The sequence below is a fragment of the Stegodyphus dumicola genome, chromosome 3 (genome assembly GCF_044657685.1).
Source record: "Stegodyphus dumicola isolate Sdum_Otavi_A_Nest chromosome 3, ASM4465768v1".
NCBI classification, from domain to species: Eukaryota; Metazoa; Arthropoda; class Arachnida; order Araneae; family Eresidae; genus Stegodyphus; species Stegodyphus dumicola.
In genome coordinates, this window is record NC_140770.1 from 197,792,678 (window position 1) to 197,814,114 (window position 21,437).

At 35.6% G+C, this 21,437-nt stretch overlaps 1 protein-coding gene across 3 annotated transcripts in view; it reads right to left on the minus strand.

Moving 5' to 3' along the window:
* Window positions 1-20,196, minus strand: part of LOC118179516 (popeye domain-containing protein 3-like) — a 77,825-nt gene extending 57,629 nt beyond the window's left edge. For 2 of the 3 annotated variants that reach the window (XM_085813736.1, XM_085813737.1), the window contains exon 1: window positions 19,911-20,196. The gene's annotated coding sequence lies outside the window, so the exon portion shown is untranslated. The remainder of the gene's footprint in view (window positions 1-19,910) is intronic. The other variant, XM_085813735.1, reaches the window with a different exon arrangement.
* Window positions 20,197-21,437: the final 1,241 nt, after the last annotated feature.

Consider the following 21,437-nt stretch of genomic DNA (forward strand, 5'->3'; position numbering starts at 1 on the left):
AATTATCAAATAGTCTAAATTGTACTTCATTTCGATTCATCAATGCAATTTAGCCTTTGATTTATTTAGTTACTCTTTTCTTTTTCTCATTTTTCATATTGCAAAGTATTTTTATGGATGCCTCATTTTCCACAAGGGCCCACCAGCGGCCGAGCGGTAAAGTCGCTGAACACTGGTAGTTTCGGTCCGAGGTTCGAATCCCGCGAACGGGCTGGCTTCATGGGCGTTTTCGTGGTTTTCCCCATGTGTAACGTGTATACGAGCCAGTTTCCCTTAGAAAGTCCTCCACGAAGGCATCCCTCCTCTTAGGCAGATAGCCCTAGTGTGCTTTGCCATAATTAAATACACCAAACACACCAAACACCATTTTCCACAAATCCTTCAATGCTAATCAAAACTTCACAGATTCTCAAGAACCTTAACTGCCTTCAGTGTAAGGAGATGCAAGGAAGCCACATCTTCACTTGTGCAGTTCGTCTCAGAATCCGATTACGATATCTTACTAATCCAGGAGCCATGCAGTGTGAAAGGAGAGATAGGAGGGTTTCCATTATCATGGAATATTTTATATAAAAACTTAAGCAAAGATTTTCCAGTCCAGAAACAAAACTCCAGAGCATGCATTGTCTTAACGAACAAACAACTAGACCCTCCTGTATGCAAAATTGATAGAGACATTATATCTATCTCAATTAATTCAGGTACAGTACAACTATGCATTTCTTCTTGCTACTGTTCGCCCGCAGAAAAAATTGAAAGAAATCTTATACACCTTGACAATATAATTCAGAGTGCTCCGACCACACATCACTTTATCGGTGGGGATATGAATGCCCATTGCGTGCAATGGGGATATCCAAAATCAGATTCTAGAGGCGAACAAGTAAAAGATTTCATAGCTGCCAACTCTCTCGTCCTTCACAACGACACCGTACAAGGGCCTACCTTCGAAACATGCTCAGGTAAAGGATGGCCTGACCTGACCCTTTCAAGCACAAATGCCAGCACCTTTCTTAAAAACTGGAAGATACTGGACGAGGAAAATAATTCGGATCATAAGTTCATTCACTTTGAGATTGATCTTACTTTTTTATTGATCTTACTTTTCTTTACTTTACCAGCACGAAACGTTTTCACATAACTGAATCTGGCATCAAGAAATTTAAAAACCTCCTTGCTAAAGAAAAAACTTCCATTTTGAACGGCATAAACTACTGCAGTGATCGCAACCAATTAAATGAAATCTCCAGCAACTTTTTCTCAGTCATACAAAGAATATCCCAACAGAGCTTTAAAAGTAGAGCTCCAAGAAATAAATTCACTGCAAATTGGTGGACAAAAGAGTTGAGGGCAGAGAGGAACAAAACTAAAGCCTTAAGGAGGAAAATAAAATCTACACTGGACGACAATTCTAGGAATGCTGCATGCGCAAGATACAACGAGCAAAGAAGGATTTACAAAAAGAAAATTATGGAAGCTAAATTAACCTCGTGGAAAAAATTTTGTTCTCAAAATAAAGATACGTATGGCATCCTCCATAAATTGGCAACTAGGAAATTCTTCGTTCCCACAAAAATTACGCTTCCCAACAAAGATCACGCAAGCAACAAGAGTATTCCTGATTCCCAGATTCTATCGCAAGAAGCAGCAACCAAAATCCTTGACGCTATCTTCATGGATGACAATTCAGAAGATGACACACCCGAGCAGAGAGAGATTAGACTTTCCAATTTCTCACAAAATGGCTCAAAAGACTACCCCTTCACTCTACAAGAAATTAATAATATTATCAAGCACCTCAACAATAAGAAAGCCCCGGGCCTCGACTCTGTAAACAACAAAATTCTAAAAATTATGCACAATCATGACCCAAGAATCCTTCTTAATTTCTTCAATAAATGCTTAGAATTGTCGACCTTTCCCGATAACATGAAGAAAGGACAAATTATAGTTTTCGAGAAGAAGGATAGGAACCCCGAAGATTCTTCTGCATTTTGGCCAATAAATTTGCTACCCGCCATAAGAAAAGTTCTAGAAAGACTTATTGCCGGGCGGTTGAGATATCACTTTATCAAAAATCAAACAATCAGTAAACACCAATACGGATTCAAAGCCAACTCAAGCACTATTCATGCAGTTGACAAAATACTGAAGCAAATCCAACATAATAAATCAAAAGATGAACATAGTGCACTTATTTGTGTTGATTTAAAAAGTGCCTTCGACTCAATATGGTGGCCTTCAGTATTACATGCACTTAATAAAGCCAAGTGTCCCTCTAATCTTCTCAATATCCTCATTCATTACTTTGTAGGGTTTATATTTATTTTAACTAACATTTATTTTAAGTTTAAACTATCTTTCCTGTCAAGCCTTACTTTCCCCTGGAACTGCCAATGCCAGAATATGTAAATTTTAGTAGAACGCGCAAGGATTCAAATTATCAGCGGAAGTATTCTGATTTAAATAGAAGGAAACGAGTTCGGTGTGTGATATATTCTTACTGCACGAGCGCGGAGGTAGTTAGCGAGAATTGAAGAACCCCGCGTTGCGGCCTATGTGCTTGGCGGGAAGTAGTGATAATCGTTCCAGTGAGTTTCAAGTCTGCTGAATTAGCAGCGGTATTGTAAAACGCGGTGAGTTAGTTATTTTAGAGAGCCTCGTAGTTAGAATCTTGTCTTTACTTTCTTTTCAGGTTATTATTTTTATTTGACTGCCAAGTTGGCACAGTCTGTGAGCGTCAAGAGCACGCAATTGTAATTTATTACGTTGAATAAAAAGGGACTTAAACCCTTCACAAGGCTCTATCTTTTATACAAGTTTTCACAGTCACCTCTTGGTTGCGTGCAAGTTGGAGGCGCGCAACGTTATATTGGCGCCCGAACACTTATCGAACTGAAATGGCCGAAAACTGGATGGAAGCCGCTGGACAACACTAAGAAATGACAAGTCAGTTAGAAGGATTTGGATACCTGGTCCAGACTTTGAGAGCGTCAATCAAGCCAAACGTCTATTTCGACGGAAAAAATTCGGTGTCGGTATTACTCGAAGGTCTAGAAAACCACTTTCAGCTCTACCCTGTGCCTGAAAGACAAAAGGTTGCCATCGCCACATCAGCACTAAGAGGACAGGCCGCGCTATGGTGGAAAAATATAGGTAAATTTTTATTAGGGGAATTTGCAAGCCAGACATATACATTGGAAAATTTCAAAAAATCGTTAGTAAAGGCCTTCCCCATAGTGAAAGATCGCGCACGGCTGGAAGCCGAACTATATAGTTTCTATCAACGGGATACAGCACAATTGACGGACTTTATTTTACGAAAAATCAAGCTAACGGATATGCTGTATGGAAAGAAACCCGATGCGGAGATAATTGAAATAATATTACCAAGATTGTTACCCGCTGTCCAAGACTACTTTGAAATTAGAAACCCAAGCACATTGCAGGAACTTTTCGAATTGGCGGTGAAGTTTCAAAATCGCAGAATAGCGGAAAAAGCGAGAGGGGAAACATATTCTCAAAGTACCCGAAGGAAGGAGGAAACCAGAAATGGAAATCGCTCTTATGGGGGAAAGAAGTATCAAGCTAACGCATCGAAACTCGAAGGTCAAGGCCCAAAAAGAAAATTTGAAAATAAACACCCGCGTACCCAGAAGACACAGATTGAAAAGAAAGCTTTAAACGAGTAGAGGGGCCTGTGAAAGGGAGGGTCCAGACCCCGGAAGTTTTAAAAAAACCCTCAAATAGACATTTAAACACGGTCATCATAAAAAACTCACAGCTACCAATTATACAAGTCCTGGTTGGCGATGTACCAGTAGAAGCCCTCATCGATACAGGAGCAGAAGGAAATTTTATGAGTGAAAATTTCTTCAAAAAGAATTTTTATAGGATACGATTATTTAAAACCAGAAATACGGAAATTATAGCAGCGCAAGGAAAAACATGTCACTGCATCGGGAAATTATCATTAAACTTACAGGTAAAAGAGGAAAGTCTCAAAGTATTAATTTTTGTGGTGAAAAACCTGCAACACTCTCTTATTTTAGGTATGGACTTTTTAAGGGCCGCGAGGGCCAAATTAAATTTTCAAGATAGTTCCGTGGTGTTGGAGATGGACCAGAGGGTGGTGGAACCTGTGGAGACACCTGAATTGGACCTTAGCCATCTGAATGACCATGAAAGTAAAGCAATACAGCAAGTGGTGAGTAATTTTTCTCATTTGTTTTCAGAAAAACCAGGAAACTGCCAAATCGTGACTCACAAGATTCAATTAAATGCCGAAAAACCTTGTAGGACTAAACCGTATCGTTATGATAAACAAAAAGACCTAATCATCGAAGAACATATTCAGGAGATGTTAAAGAATAAAATAATAACGCCCATAAATAGTGAGTACGCGAGTCCAGTCGTACTATGTAGGAAAAAGAACGAGTTTCCTCCTTCGGATAAAAGGGCTTGGAGGTTTGCTATTGATTACAGAAAACTAAATAGTATTACCAAATTTCCAGTTTACCCTTTGCCGGTTATAGACGAGATCATTAGACAGATCAAATCGACAAGATATATGTCTACTTTGGACTTAACGTCTGGCTACTATCAAATAGCTATGAGACCCGAAGATATACATAAAACCGCGTTTATAACAAAATCGGGCACTTATGCATTTTTACGCATGCCCTTTGGGTTGTGTGGGGCCCCATAAACATTCCAGAGAGCTATGGACATTGTTCTAAAGCCTGTCCTAGGAAAATCAACTTTAATTTATCTAGATGATATAATTATAACGAGTAGTACGTTGGAACAACACATTAATGACCTCGAACAAGTTTTTAAATTATTAAAAGAGGCCGGTCTTACAATTAACGCCTCAAAATGCAAGTTCGCAACTAAAGAACTTAAATATCTCGGTTATAAAATTTCGCAAAAGAGTATAGAAACGCAAGATTCAAAAATAAAAGCTATTAAGAATTTCCCACCGCCCAACACCGCCAAGAAACTTTCTTCTTTCCTTGGATTATGTTCTTACTATCGATCTTTCATAAAAGATTTCGCTAATATTGTTGAACCACTCTTAGTATTCAAAAGAAAAAGGGCTAAATTTACGTGGACAGCGGAAGCTAACACAGCTTTTGAAAGATTAAAAGAAGCGCTTATTAAGGCCCCTGTTTTAAAATTCCCTGAGGGGGACGAAATCCTGGAAATTGCAGCAGATGCGTCAGACTATGCGGTGGGTGCGGTTCTTATGCAAAATAACCATCCGCTGGCATTTTTTAGTAAAACATTGAATCAGACACAAAGGAATTATACAGCTACAGAAAGAGAAACATTAGCCGTATTAATGGCTGTACACAAATTTCGAGTTTATTTCGGCAAATCGCCAGTAACAGTCTTTTCGGATCATGCGGCTGTTGGTAGACTTTACTCGGGGAAAAGTCTAACGCCCAGGTTAATAAGATGGGCTTTAAAACTCCAAGAATATAATATCACAATAAAATATAAACCGGGTAAGGAAAACAATGTAGCTGACGCACTTTCTCGTATAAAACTGGACGATGAAGGAAATGAACTTAAATGCGCTGTGTTGACTTCAAAAATTTTAGATTCTAGAGATACGGTTATTACTGAACTGAAAGCTGATCCTGAATTTGGAAATATCTATGCTTATTTGAAAGACCCCGAAAGCTTTGAGCATACAGATATCGATGCGATAAGAAATAGAGCAAAAAACTATGAAATAATAGATAATTTATTATTCTATACGAAAACAACAAACGAAAATCTTGAGTATAAGCCAGTCATCCCAGCCTCGCTCCGATTAAGCATTTTGAAGAAGTTGCACGAAGAAAAAACAGCGGGCCACCTCGGGGTCAGAAAGACTATAAAAAGGGTACGCGAGGCGGTATATTTCCCGCAATTATACAAAATAGTAACGGCGTATGTCAGGTCCTGCAATCAATGTCAGTTAATAAATGATATTAATTACAGCCCGGCCGGGTACTTAAATAGCATTCGCGCTACATTTCCGAATGAAATTTTAGGCATAGATCTCCTTGGTCCCTTCCCCCAGAGCGAGTTAAATAAAAATCGTTTTCTTTTAGTAATAGTAGATCATTTTTCAAAATGGATAGAAATTGTTCCACTTAAACGCGCGTCAGCCAAAACAGTCGCAGATGCATTCTTACACAGATACATTTTAAAATACGGTGCACCGATAAAAGTCATTAGCGATAACGGAAAACAATTCATTAGTCAAATATTTGAAAACATATGCAATGGACTTGGCATACGCCATATCAAAATGGTTCCGTATAGACCACAGGCTAACATAGCAGAAAGAGTTAATAAAAACATAGTAAAAATAATTCGCAGTTACGTGAGCACACATCACAAGCGCTGGGATGGCTACATAAATGAATTAGCTTATGCTTTAAGAACGGCACATCATGATACTACAGGAAAAACTGCAGCAGAATTATTTTTAGGCAGAAAGTTAATTACGCCTTTAGATAAATTATTCTTTGTGCAACAAAGAGAGCAGGAGTTTAAACAAAAAGATGTGCAAAAGTTGATTGATCAGGCGCTTAAAACCTCGAATACGGCAAGAAATAGGCAGAAACTATATTACGATAGAAAACGCCGTGAAGCAGATTTTAAAGTTGGGGATAAAGTATTGAAGCGGAAATTTTCTTTATCAAGTGCCCCAGACAATTTTATGGCAAAGCTAGCTCCAAAGTTTGAAGGCCCCTATGTAATTCAGGAAATCAAAGGATGTCTTATATCTTAAGAACGAGAGAGGGGAAATCTGTAAAGCAAGTCCCGACCAGGTGAAAAAATACTATAATCCAAATGATTTTGAAATCCTTAAAAGTTTCTTGCAGGACTCAAGTCTAAACGAAATAGAAGGGCCAGAGACAACTATTCCACCACCCAAGAAACAGAGAACTGAAGAGAGACCTAGCACTTCTACAACCCGGACGTCGGTATCAAAAAGAAAAAATAATTTTCAAACTCCAGCGTTTAAGAAAAACAAAAATACAGATGAACCGGGTAAAGAAACCGTGGTAAAGAGAAAAACACCACCTACAAAGGATAGCAGGAGAAATTACACATCAAGGAGAACGCGCACACGGCCACAGAGTCAGGTGCCAGCTAGGCCGCCGTTCCGGAAACTGAAACGACAACAGGAGGCACAAAAATACGAGGAACAGAAGAAATTCAAGAAGGACTCCAGACCGGAGGACGTCAAGACCAGCCGTCCCAGGGAGAAACGGAAAGGCCAACAACCAGACGATTACTCCGCCAAGAGGCCAGCATGTAGAGGACGCAAAAGAAAAAGTCAGGTGGACGACACTCGGAGGGCAGTAAGGAGAAGATTAACATCCATGAAACCTCTAACTTGGGACCAATTCTGCCAAAAACGAATGACGGAGTTTCAAGCATCGAAAACTCAAAGATAAGTTAAAACCTTCTATAAATTTTTTTTTCTCTTTTGTTCCGAAATGTTATGCATAAGTACGAAGTTCTATGTTTTGACGAAAGTCAATATGTCTCGGTTGAGACTTAGTTTTGTTTTACTTTATTTAGCTAAGGCAAAAGTATTATTTTCTTCAAGTGTAAAAGCTAAAAACAAGCATTTTCTGTTGGTCGAAAGACTAATTCTGTTATGGTAAAGCCAAAATTTGGCCGAAGATAAAAATAACTTCGTATTCTTGTACTAATAAAAATTTTAGTTTCAGTGCCGCCAGCTTGGCGAAGAATGAGTAAAGTAAAAATTTATTTTCTCTTATTCATTTTATGGTAAATTGTAAAAGCATATGTATTAAAATTTTGTAAATGTATGTAAATACTTGAATGTTATGTAAAAGTAGAATTTAGTCTAGAAGCATAAAATTGTAGATGCTAAAAGTGAATGCTTAAAAGCAATGAAGTCAAAATTTAAGTAGTAAATTGTACATAAAGTCATGCTTTAGAGCGAAAGCCTGCATGTTTAAAGATGAATGAGGGGGAAGTTAGAATGAATGTGTTTTGTAGGGTTCTCCACCTACATTTGAATTTTTAAGACTATTAAAATAGCTCATCGAGTTTTAGAATGTCGAGTAAGGTGTGTCTATTTGGTCGTTGAATTCTAACAAATCATGGTGGTTAGGGGAAATGTTGTAAGACTAAAACACGAATATTCCCGTTTGACACCACACACGGTGGAGAGCCAGGGTAAAGTTAAATTAATGCTTGAAAAATTGAATGAATGTGAAGTAAGCAATAACTAAGAAAAACGAATCGTTTAAAAACAAAAATTTATTGTGTCAAGAAAGTGTAAATTATAATGTATGTAGAAAGATACTGATACTTATTCCTTCCAGATGCTGGAAGGAAAGACCAAGATTGATTGATGAAGTCCAGGAAAAGTTGCTGTAAGAAGAGAGCTTTATAAGATCAACAGAAGTTTAGTATACAAATGGTTACATAAGATATTTTTTGTGTGTAAACGAGATTCTCGCCAGTTAGTTCAGAATTAGAGAAACTTACAACAGGTCGTTTGTAGGACCTGCTTCCAAGTTTTCCAAATTCTGGCAGCGGCAAATGTAGGGTTTATATTTATTTTAACTAACATTTATTTTAAGTTTAAACTATCTTTCTTGTCAAGCCTTACTTTCCCCTGGAACTGCCAATGCCAGAATATGTAAATTTTAGTAGAACGCGCAAGGATTCAAATTATCAGCGGAAGTATTCTGATTTAAATAGAAGGAAACGAGTTCGGTGTGTGATATATTCTTACTGCACGAGCGCGGAGGTAGTTAGCGAGAATTGAAGAACCCCGCGTTGCGGCCTATGTGCTTGGCGGGAAGTAGTGGTAATCGTTCCAGTGAGCTTCAAGTCTGCTGAATTAGCAGCGGTATTGTAAAACGCGGTGAGTTAGTTATTTTAGAGAGCCTCGTAGTTAGAATCTTGTCTTTACTTTCTTTTCAGGTTATTATTTTTATTTGACTGCCAAGTTGGCACAGTCTGTGAGCGTCAAGAGCACGCAATTGTAATTTATTACGTTGAATAAAAAGGGACTTAAACCCTTCACAAGGCTCTATCTTTTATACAAGTTTTCACAGTCACCTCTTGGTTGCGTGCAAGTTGGAGGCGCGCAACGTTATAACTTTCATAATAGAGAAATCATATTCATTCATAACAACATGATAACCAGCAAAAAATTTACTAGAGGATGTCCCCAAGGATCCTGCTTGAGTGCTGATTTCTGAGCCCTCACTTTTAATGACGTCTTAAAATATGAATTTCCCGATCATACGAAGATCTTCGCGTTTGCGGATGACACTGCGTTGGTTGTTAGGGGTAGGACTAGAGACATCCTCGAAAGGAATGTGAACGGTTCTCTCAAACAGTTTAACATAGAATGCCAGAGGTTGAAACTCTGCATTTCGCAAGAGAAGTCCAAGGCAATACTTTTTAACAAGCCAGGCCAACAGCTCTTAAGAAAGCCCACCTTCAACCTGGACGGAAAGAAAATTAAGATTACTCAAGCCCTGAAGTTTCTGGGTATCCACATAGATAACCAACTTAATTTTATGTACATCTCACGGAGACTCAGAAAAAGACAAATCAAATCGCTTATAATTTCAGAAAAATGCAAGGTAGTAACTGGGACTTCGTCCTCATATTCAAAAAATTTTATTTTTAACAGTAATTTCAAGTATAGTGAATTATGGGGCTGCAATCTGGGCGGAGACTATGACAGAAAGGAAGAAAAGGAAACTTTTCGCCATTCAGAGACCTTTTCTCCTGAGCATTTGCAAAGCCTACAGAACGACAGCTAATTCCTCTCTATGCGTTCTTACTGGGATTCCTCCCCTTCATTTAATTGCGACGAGGATTCAATAAAAGCCAGAGTACTCCAGTTGAAAGAAGATGCTTACCTGAACGGCACCACCTTTTCTGCCTCAAAGTATGAGTCTCCAGCCATACCATTAACCTACCATCCTGCAAAGCATTGTAATTTAATTATCAATACGGACGCTTCAGCAATCAGTAGTAAAGAATGTCCAAGAGCATTTACAGACGGCTCTAAAATTCACGGAGAAGTGGGCGCAGCATCAATAATCTATTCATCTTCCTCTATTCCAACAATATGGCAAGGAAAATTATCTCCAGAAAATTCCGTTTATCAAGCTGAGCTGTCAGCAATTCAATCTGCAGTAAATAAAGCTATATCAAATAATTTCAGGACAATAGCTATCTATTCAGACAGTCAATCTGCATTATATGCCCTGAAGGACAGAAACAATAAGAACCAACTGGTTCAAGATATTCAAAATACCCTAAGTGCCCACCCAGAAATCCAGTTTATGCTCAATTGGGTGAAAGCCCACAACGGAAACGACGGCAACGAGGCAGCTGACCTCCTTGCAAAGGATGCAACGACTAACATCAACAGTGAGGTAATTCATGTCCCGTGGCCCAAGTCCCATTTAAAATTTACACTGAATGCTATTGTTGACTCAAAGTGGCAAGAAGAGTGGGATTCTGCATTGCAAGGCAGAAGAGTCCACAATTTTTTCTCAAAAACTGACAAAGAGGCCCTACACTATGACCATGTTCTGAATCAGTATATCACAGGGCACGGTCCTTTCCCCACCTACTTCCATGACAGAGGCATGCGCCCCACGGATCTCTGCATATGTGGCGAAAGGGGTGACCCTGATCATTACATTTTTGACTGTAATCTAACAGACGGCAAACATCTGATCAAGCCTAACAACAACCTAATACCATTTAAGAAATATGCCATAAAGAAAAGACACCTTAGGGCCAAAATCAGAGACGTTCTTATACATATCCAAAGATTCGGACTGGATATTTGTCATATCTAATGCTTATTCATCTCCATATGTTACTTTACCTTATTTTATTTTATTATATATATATATATATATATATATATATATATTTCATTATTTATTTTTTATTTATTTATTTTTTATTTATTTTTTATTTTTTTATTTCATTTTAATGTTCCAACAGTTTCATTTATCTACGCAATGCTGATGGACGGGAGCTCCAAAGACTTGCTTATTACACCTTCCGCCTTAGAAAAGACATTTATTCTTACATTTCTGCTTTTGGAAGCATCAGTTGTTGAACTTTTCAAGGACAGTCTTTTCTCAATATGATTTGTGTACACTATTAATACCAGAACTCATTTACCTCAGAAAGTCCTCCCAAGTGGTTGATGGTAAAAAAAGAGGGGCGGGAGAACCTCGGACCACCCGCCGGGGTGTTCTCCCTCAAAATTGGGGTGGAAAGTTTAACATAGCTAGGTTCAGCAATACCTCAATTACCTGTGGTACTACGGAGGTGCTGGCCTAGCTTCTACCTGTACCTGTGATCTATGGAATGTTTGTTCAAAATACGCCATCGCGTCCGTGTTCAAACATGACGTGGTAAAAGCGCATCCAGTGCCTTCAAACGGACTGGAATGATATCACAGCCTTCAGAATCACTCTAGTTCTCAAATGCAAAGTGCAGAAATGTGGTGCCAAATGCAGAGTGTAATGATAAGTTATTCAAAGTTAAGTGTAATGGTAAGGGTAATGTACTTAAGGGTAATGATTGAATAACGAACTACATATGTAGAGTCATTAGGTTATCGAAGCAAGAAACATAAAAAATATGCAATGTCCTCACAAGATTCGAACTCCAGACCTTCCGATTGCTTGCTGGATGTGCTTTCCAATTAAACTACGAAAGCACGCGGCAAACAAGGTGAAAATACCTTACCCTTTTAAATAGAACCCAATCGTGAAATCCTGGTAATAACGGATTATCGTTCATCATCTTTTAGTTCGACCGCCATTTGTAGAATCATTAAAATTATCGAAGCAAGAAACAAGAGCAATATGCAATGCCTTCTCCGGGATTCGAACTTTGGACCTCCTGATTGCTAGTCGGACGTATTTCCCAATTGCAATAAAAAATACGCGTTAAAGAATGAGAAAATATTTTACGCATAGTAAATAATGATCTGAATTGAGTTTGGATCTGATGGAAAATACTGGGCATTCATCTAGGTTAGAAGCATCTCTGATATTAATTACGATTATACTCAAATCTATCCATGATAACTGAATATTACATTCCCATGATACTGATAAAAGTAGTAGCACGCTATCTGAAGCTATAATATATCCCACACTGCAAGAATTAACGCCTTGTCATATAAATGACTAATAATACCCTCGATTTAGACGACCTACGTGTTTAGGTTGTAGAGCTTGACTTTTTTGCTAACATACAAAGTGTTTAGCTCTATGTAGATGCAAACGACTTATCGTTAAGTCTGAAAGTACAACAGAAACCTGGAAGAGTGTAAAAGTGCTTTTATTTAAAACCAAGTGAAATGAACAAAACAAAATGAACACTCCTACTGCTTACAAAATCCGCCAGCAAGTACGGCGACAAACTCAGAGTAGTAAATGAAATGAAACGTTCAATTGAAATAATTAACAGCCAAAGCCTACACAGAGAAATGCGAAGCTGGCTCAGAACTTCACTGGCGTAAATTCAACTATAGGTAATCTAATGCAAGGCAAAAGATAGAAACTCATATCTAAGTAGCAGACCTAGAAACGGGGCCTTTAAGAGGCAGAACACGCTCTCACACGCTTAATAGTCTCAAAATCTCACCATAAATATACGAGAACTCATTTGCATTCTGGAGGGAAAACGAAAAGACAGAAGTGATTGCACAGATTCAAAAGATAAAATAACTGATAATTCAAATTAAAGAAAGCTAACGAGGTGTTACAATGACTTCAGAAGCTTTTGTCTTGGCACATGCTTTAGAAATTCCAAATCTCAAGATCAAGGCGATGATGCAGCAGGTGGATTAACACCTGAACATGAATGGGTAATTTGAACAAGCACTGTTATCTAGCTAATGCAATGCATGTATCATTAAATATAATAACAATTCGCCTATAAACCTGCTTACATCAAAACAACTTTACTTATACTTTAAGCCGGAAAATTTACTTTCCAAAGATAAGATTTTTTTTTTTTTTTTTTCAGTAAATATATTGAATGCATGTTGTGCAAAATTTAAACTTAACTAAATGCATAAATGTAAGTTAACGATTATACTATCAGAAATAAGAAATAAGCAACAGTTAAATATAAAATTAGCATTGCAGATGAGAAACCGCAGGTTATTTTCATAAATGACAATTCTTTTTTACCTCTCTGTCTGAAATTAACGAGATTGCGTCAATCATTTTCGCTTATATTATTTCACAACAATTTATTTTAATAATTACCTTTATATTAATTATTCTGTTAGTAATTAATAAGTTTCTGAGGTTCAGTAGTTATGGATTATAAATAATCCGCCATAATTAAAAAAAAGTCTAATAGCTGTCAGCGGTTCAGCGTTAATAATTATAAAAGCCATGGATAGAGAAATGTGTTACATATATGTGGCAACACACTAGTTGCTGGTCAAAATGAAGTGATGTAATTGTCAGTTAATGTTCGTGTGGAATAAACAATGTGCTATGTGAAAGTGTTGTAATGAACTTAATTATAGATCAATAAATATTAATATGATTAAAACATGGCGTAGTCGTGTGGAATAGTATTACAACTAATTGCCAGGCAATCAATCCCCTTGGTTGTTTTTCCTCTCAGACGCAAGAGGGAATTTTGTCGCCCACCGCAAGGCCTAAGTTTCGACGGCAATGTGGCTGAAAACTGGCGCAGATTCAAGCAGCTGTTCCAGATTTATATGAAAGCTTCGGGAAATGCTTCAAAAGATTCAGATGTGAAAGTTGCTTTATTTTTAAATACCGCTGGTAAGGAAGCAGTTGAAGTGTTCAACACGTTCAATCTTTCAACAGGAGATCAGGGTAACTATGAAAAAGTGCTTGAGAGGTTTGAAGCTTTCACGACACCTAGAACAAATGTTGTGGTGGAGAGATTTTTATTCAATAAGAGAAAACAAGAAGAAGGGGAACTTTTTCATGGTTTCGTAACTGACCTGAAAAAAACTTGTAAAATCTTGCGAATTTGGTGAGCAGAGTGACTCTGTCATACGTGATCGCATTGTTCTTGGAGTATCAGATGCCAGTTTACAGGAGAGGATGCTGCGAGAAAATAATCTGAGTTTGGAAAAAGCAATTGAATTAAGGAAAGCAGCTGAATTGAGCAAAGTTCGTGCTCAAACGTTAAGAGAACACAATGTTGACAGCGTAACTAGAGAAAACGTGAAGCAACATTGGACAGGAGGAGCCAATGCAGCCTTAGCAGTGAGAAAGCACAGAGGATGGAGTGATGACACTTCAAATACTGAGACATCTTTATGTAAAAAATGCAACAGACATCACGTTAATGGACAGTGTCCGGCATATGGGGAAAAATTCTTTAATTGTGGGAAACTAAATCACTTTTCGACTATGTGCAGACTGAAGCACATCCAAACTGTTTCTCAGCATGATAACGGAGATGTATATAGGGAATCTGATAATGAATTCTTCGTGAATTCCATAAATGTTCAAAGAACTAAAAGTGTGTGCTCAACCTCGTCTACAAAAGAGTGGACTAAAACTTTAATTGTTGAAGGGACAACTGTGACTTTTAAGTTGGACACAGGGTCTGAAGTGAATGTTTTGCCTGTGAAAACTTACGAAACACTGAGTGATAAGAACTCTAATCTTATTTTAAACAAGTATAATGTTGTATTAGAAGCATTTGGGGGGTCCAAGGTTAAACCTGATGGGTCATTAATGTTACAGTGTTCCTCAGATTGTGTGGATCATACTCTAGAGTTTTTAATTGTTTCTAGCAAGCAACTACGTCCATTATTAGGAATTAATGCATGTGTTAAACTTAATTTAATTCAGTTTATAAATAAGGTTGGAATATCAATTAAAAGTAAGTTGGATCAGTATACAATTGTTTTACCTCCATCTAAAGATCAATTTATTATTAATAATTCAGAAGTGTTTGAAGGTGTGGGGAAATTTAGTGAATTGTGTAAAATCATGGTTGATGATCAGATAGCTCCTGTAGTGAGACCACCACGTAGAGTACCACTTAGTTTAAAACCTAAACTTGAATTAAAATTAAGCGAATTAGAGAGACAGGGCATTATTGCAAAAGTTGATCAACCTTTGATCTGGGTTAGCAATCTAGTAATATTTGAAAAGGCTAATGGATCCTTAAGAATATGCCTTGATCCTCAAGATCTTAACAAAGCTATAAAAAGAACATGTGTCGATTCCAACAATTGAGGAGATTTTACCAAAGCTATGTAATAAATCAATTTACTCTGTTTTGGACTTAAAGGATGGGGTTTTTTTCAAATAGCGTTAGATGGAAATAGTAGTGATCTTTGTACTTTTAGCACACCATTTGGATGCTATAAATTCTTAAGGCTTCCAATGGGTATTTCCTGTGCACCTGAAATTTTTCAGAAACGCAATCTTGAAAACTTTGGTGATATACCAGGAGTATTGGTCTATTTTGATGACATCCTCATTGCCGCTAGCACTATACAAGAACATGATAAAATTTTAACAGAGGTCATCAACAGAGCTAAAAAACTCAATATTAAATTCAACAAGCAAAAACTTCGGTTACAGCCGAAAACATCGCGGCAAAAACATCGCGGACGAAAACGTCGCGGAGAAAACAACGCAAGGCAAAAACGTCGTGCTACAAAACATCGTGGGAGAAAACATCGCAAAGAGAAAACATCGCAGTCCTAAAACATCGTCGTCGAAAATAAAGCGGCTCAAAAACTTCGCAGTTTAAAAACATCGTCGTCGAAAATATCGTGGTAAAAAATAAAGTATCTACAAATCGTCGCATGACGATAACATCGCAGACATTCTTTAATAACTGTAAATTTATATTCCCATAATGATTTGTGAGCGCAAGATGGAAAGAAGGATAATTTTTACTTTCAATTTTTTTTATTAACTAATAAATTTTTGCTGAAAAAATAAGAAGGAAACTTAAGCATAGAAAATTAATGCAACTTATAGCACTTAATGGAATTTTAAACCGACATAGTTAACTAATAAAGGCCATTAATAAATAATTTTTGTAATGCTTTTACTGGTAATTTTTCATGAAAAGTATAAGCTATAAGTTGCATTTAATTATCTATGCTTAAGTTTCCTTCTTACTTTTTCAGCAAAAATTTATTAGTTATTTAAAAAATGTGAAAGTAAAAATTATCCTTCTTTACATCTTGCGCTCACAAATCATTATGGGAATATCCATTTCCAATTATTAAAACCTGAAAAAAAGTGTCTGCGATGTTATCGTCATGCGATGATTTGTAGATACTTCATTTTTTACCACGATATTTTCAACGACGATGTTTTTAAACTGCGAAGTTTTTGAATCGCTTTATTTTCGACGACGATGTTTTGTACCACGATGTTTTAGAACTGCGATGTTTTCTCTTTGCGATGTTTTCTCCCAAGATGTTTTGTAGCACGACGTTTTCTCCTTGCGTTGTTTTCTCCGCGACGGTTTCGTCTGCGATGTTTTTGCAGCGATGTTATCGGCGGACACCAAAACTTCAATATAGGGTTAGTGAGGTTAAATATTTAGGTCATTTATTTAATGCGTCAGGCATGCGACCTGATCCTGATCGAATTAAAGCCATTACTGAGTTACAGGAATCTCAGAATAAGCATGAATTACAACGTGTTTTGGGAATGTGTAATTATTTGAGGAAATTTGTACCACATTTTTCAGAGAAAACAGCCATATTAAGGGAACTTTTGAAAAACAAAGTAGAATGGCAGTGGTTACAGCTACATTCTAAAGCATTCAGGGAATTAAAAAATATAATTTCCAATGCACCTGTGTTAGGAATATTTGATATCAGTAAACCTATAACTTATACAGGCAGATAGTTCTAAAGATGGGTTAGGCTGCTGCTTATTGCAGAATGGGCAACCAATTGCTTTTTCGTCTCGGAGTTTAAATAATGCAGAAAAAAACTATGCGCAGATTGAGAAAGAATTTCTTAGTATTTTATTTGCTGCTAATAAATTTCACTATTACATTTATGGTAGAGAGGTAGAAGTGCTTACTGATCATAAACCATTAGTTTCAATTATGAACAAAAATATTGCTAATGTGTTGTCAAATAGATTGCAGAGGATAAAAATTAAGCTCTTAAAATATAACTTAAAACTTAAATATTTGCCTGGGAAATATATGTATATTGCAGATTTACTCTCACGTTCCTTTATTGATACAGACACGAATGAAAACATGGATATGACAGAGATTGTTCATACACTAACAAAACAACTGCAAATGTCTGAGAGTAAGAAAAGGGAATTGCAGAAAGCTACATTAGAAGATGAAAGGTTAATGCTAGTGAAAGAATATTGGCAAAATGGATGGCCTTTGAGTGTTGATAAAGTTCCTAAAGAAGCAAGATCTTATTTTAAATTTAAAAATGTGTTGAGAGTTGAACAAGATTTAGTTTTTTTTTAATAATCGAATTGTAGTACCTGTTGCATTAAGAAAGTGTATGTTAACATTATTGCATGAAGCTTACTGTGGGATTGAAAGATCAAAAGCTAGGGCTCGACAAGTACTTTTTTGGCCAGGAATCAACAGTGTCATTGAGAATATGATTTCTAAATGCCTAATTTGTTATAGGTTCAGGCCTCAAACAGTAAAAGAACCTCTTGTTTCTCATGAAATTTCCAGTTTACCTTATGAAAACTGATATCTGTGAGTATGCAGGGAAAAGTTATCCAGTAATAGGCTGTTACTTAACTAAATGGGTAGGCATAATTCCTCTAAAAAATAAAAGTGCAGTGGAAGTTACTAGTAAATTGAAATCGATATTTGCAACACATGGAATACCCAAAACTTTAATTTGTGATAACGTACCATTTAATAGTTGGAAAATGAAGAGTTTCGCAAGGGATTGGGGATTTGAAATAATCACTAGCAGTCCTCTATATCCTAAATCTAATGGATTTGCAGAAAGGTTGGTAGGTATAGCTAAGAGTTTATTTAGAAAAGCAGGATTAGAGAAATTAAATGAGGCTTTACTGGAATATAGAAATACTCCAATTTCAGGTATAAATTTATCACCAAATCAAATGTTATTAAGTAGGAATTTAAGAACACGATTACCAATTACACAAACAGAATTGAAACCAACTGTAAAAGATCAATATAGAGAAAAGGTGAGAAGTAAGCAGAAACAGGCTAAAATCTATCATGATAAGCATGCAAGGGAAAGACCTGAATTTATTCCTGGGGAAAAGGTAATGTTGAGATGGGAAAATAAATGAGAGCCTACTATAGTTTTAAAAAAGCATTCAACTCCTAGATCATATTGGATTAGAACAAAAGAGAATAGGGTAATTAGACGGAATAAATTCCATTTAAGAAAAACTAAAAATCAGAATTTAGTGACATTAGACTATTATGATCTATGTAATGAGAATGAGGAAAATATAAGTAGTGAACATCCAAAAATACATAATGATCCTCACCATCAAAATAATAGCAATAATATTAATCGTGATTGTGTATATAAAACAAGAAGTGGTCGTAATGTATATCAACCATCCAAATATGATAATTATGTAATGCATTGATTCCTATGAGTTTCCCAAAAGAGGGGAGATGTTACATATATGTGGCAACACACTAGTTGCTGGTCAAACTGAAGTGAAGTAATTGTCAGTTAATGTTCGTGTGGAATAAACAATGTGCTATGTGAAAGTGTTGTAATGAACTTAATTATAGATCAATAAATATCAATATGATTAAAACAAAATGTATTGTGTTATTCTCGGTTTTTATTTCTTACTTCCAAAAAATTATAATATTTTTTAATTTGTAAAGATTATTATTTTTTCCTCCGTTTTTGATTGTTTCAAGGTTTAAGAATTAAACACGAGAACAAACTTAAATTTAAAAAAAAAAAACAATTGATTAAAGAAATGAAATTAAGTAAAACTCATACCTTTGAAATGTTTAAAAACAAATTTTAAACGTGATAAACTGCTGGAATGATCTACTGTATGTCATTAATTAACTTCGCACACAATTGAAATTAATAATATTCGTATGCTATTGAAGCACATAAAATATACCACAAATATCTTTCGATACTATATTAAGCAAATTCTGTCAGAATTTTGCATTACTTTAGCAATAATCACATACAACAAAACCAACAGAAGACGTGTATTTAACGTAGACGTATATATATAAACACATACACACACACACACACACAAAAAAAAAAAAAAAAAAAAAAAAAAAAGAGTAGAAGTAAAGTAAATAGCATAGTTTTTCTATGATAAATTTAATAATCAATGATAATAATTTATATAATAATATTAATTTTCTATTATATTTCAGTGATACATTTTGTAAAAAAAAATGATATTTCATATTAGAATCATTTTTAAAAACAAATGTTTTTACTTTATGAGTAGTTTCATGTCATGCAATATGGCATCAAATGTTTTAATACAACAGTCTTTTAACGATTTTTTTATATTTTTGCTGTAATCGGTTGAAAGATGAAAAAAAAGAGAGGGAGAGAGAAGAAAATGACTTTTTTTTTAATGTGCTTTTTATATTCATAGATATGCTGCAAGCATCGATAACAGTACTACTAGATTTTAAACTGTTAAGAAAGTTATGAAAAGGTCCAAGTATTTTTTTATTTCAATATGTATATGTATGTGCTTTTTATTAATTTAGCTATGAAGCTTGCGACGCCATATACTATACCAAACTATGAAGTTATTTTCATCTGATGTGATCTGAAAAAACTCTATTTCAAATTGCAAACTACCATTCAGTAAAATTCAATCCTGAAATATCAAAAACATTATACTTACGATCATCACGCAAACTCAATAGGTATGTACATCTTTAAGAGCAGTATTTTCAATCACCTGCGGAGTTACTTGGATTTTAACTGTATTCCTTTGCGTCTGTTTTATGGAAAATGTTTTGGAACAGCAATATCAATATTCGAGCTTAAAAAACCTATCCCCAGATGGCAGCACCAGCCGAAACGTATATTTTCCCAAGAATAAACTAGTAGTTGAGCTGTCATTTTTCACCTTACTCAAGAAACGTTCCTGGAAAATAAAATAAAACTATGAAAAACTATAAGTTAGCATTTTAAAGGCACATTCTTCCTCTCAGATTTTATTTTTTATATTAATAAAGTAAACAGTTATATCAGAACCAGAGCTAGTAGTAAGAAAGATTCTGAATGTTTTTATTGTTACACCTATTATTAAAAATTACTTTTACATTTATTATTACTTGCATTACTTTATGGAAAGACAGATCGTTATAGCTCTTTGAATTTAAATTCTAGAAAACTATTGCTTAATTTGACATGAAATAATTCGTATTTTATAAATAGATATGTTTAATATTTTTATTTAATTGTAAGTTAGTATTCAGTATTGTAGCTAGTGCTATTATTTCAGTAGATATTTATTATGCTTGCTATTATTTCAGTATTGTAACTAGTGCTGGATTAACCAATAAACAGGAATAACCAATCTGCCCTCCGCAATTCGAAGAGGCTAGGTTTCAGTACAGATGCAAATCAAAATAAAATAATTAAGAACAAGTTAAAAAAATCGATTAATAAATCTTTACTAATACAGAATAATATATTACTTTTAAATTATGCAACTAAATGTGAATTGTCACTGAAAATTGTCGTTGTGAACCGTTTAAATACTATTATGTAACTTAAATAATGCTCTGCAAATTATACCAACTTATCTAAGCAAAAGCCAGAAATATAGTTTCCATGTTTTAACTTCATTGATTCTCCTAATTCAGCTTAAAAAAAAAAAAAAAAAAAAAAAAAAAAAACTTAAAGCTTTCAGATTTTAAACTACGTCCAAAAGGGCTTTGTTTTTTAACGTTTTGTGTGTTACCTTTATTTATTAAATATCATGTTCTTTGCACTTAAACCATAAAATTCAGTTCAGTAGCAATGTCGCAAAATAATTTTGAAATCAGCATATCTAAGACAGACAGACAGATGTCTTGTTTTGCACCCGCTAAGTCTTTCTGCACCGTTGGGCGAAAAATCAAGCATAGGTGCGAAGGAAAGGTATATAGAAAGAGGGGCAATTTCGTATATGAGGAGAGTAAAAACGAACTTCGTACATTTTCTACGAGTTCAAAAGGCCAGAAAGAAAAGATGGGACAAAATAAAATTTAAATTAAATGGCCCAAAAATAATATAGGGAAAAAAAAAGGGCCTATAGAAAGAAAAGGAAAAGAAGTATAAAATACCCTAAAATACGATTGTACACACACAGATCGTATTTTATTCTCGAGTGTCAAGATGTAGAAACACCTTTTTACTCGACTTCTGATAAAGATCGGGA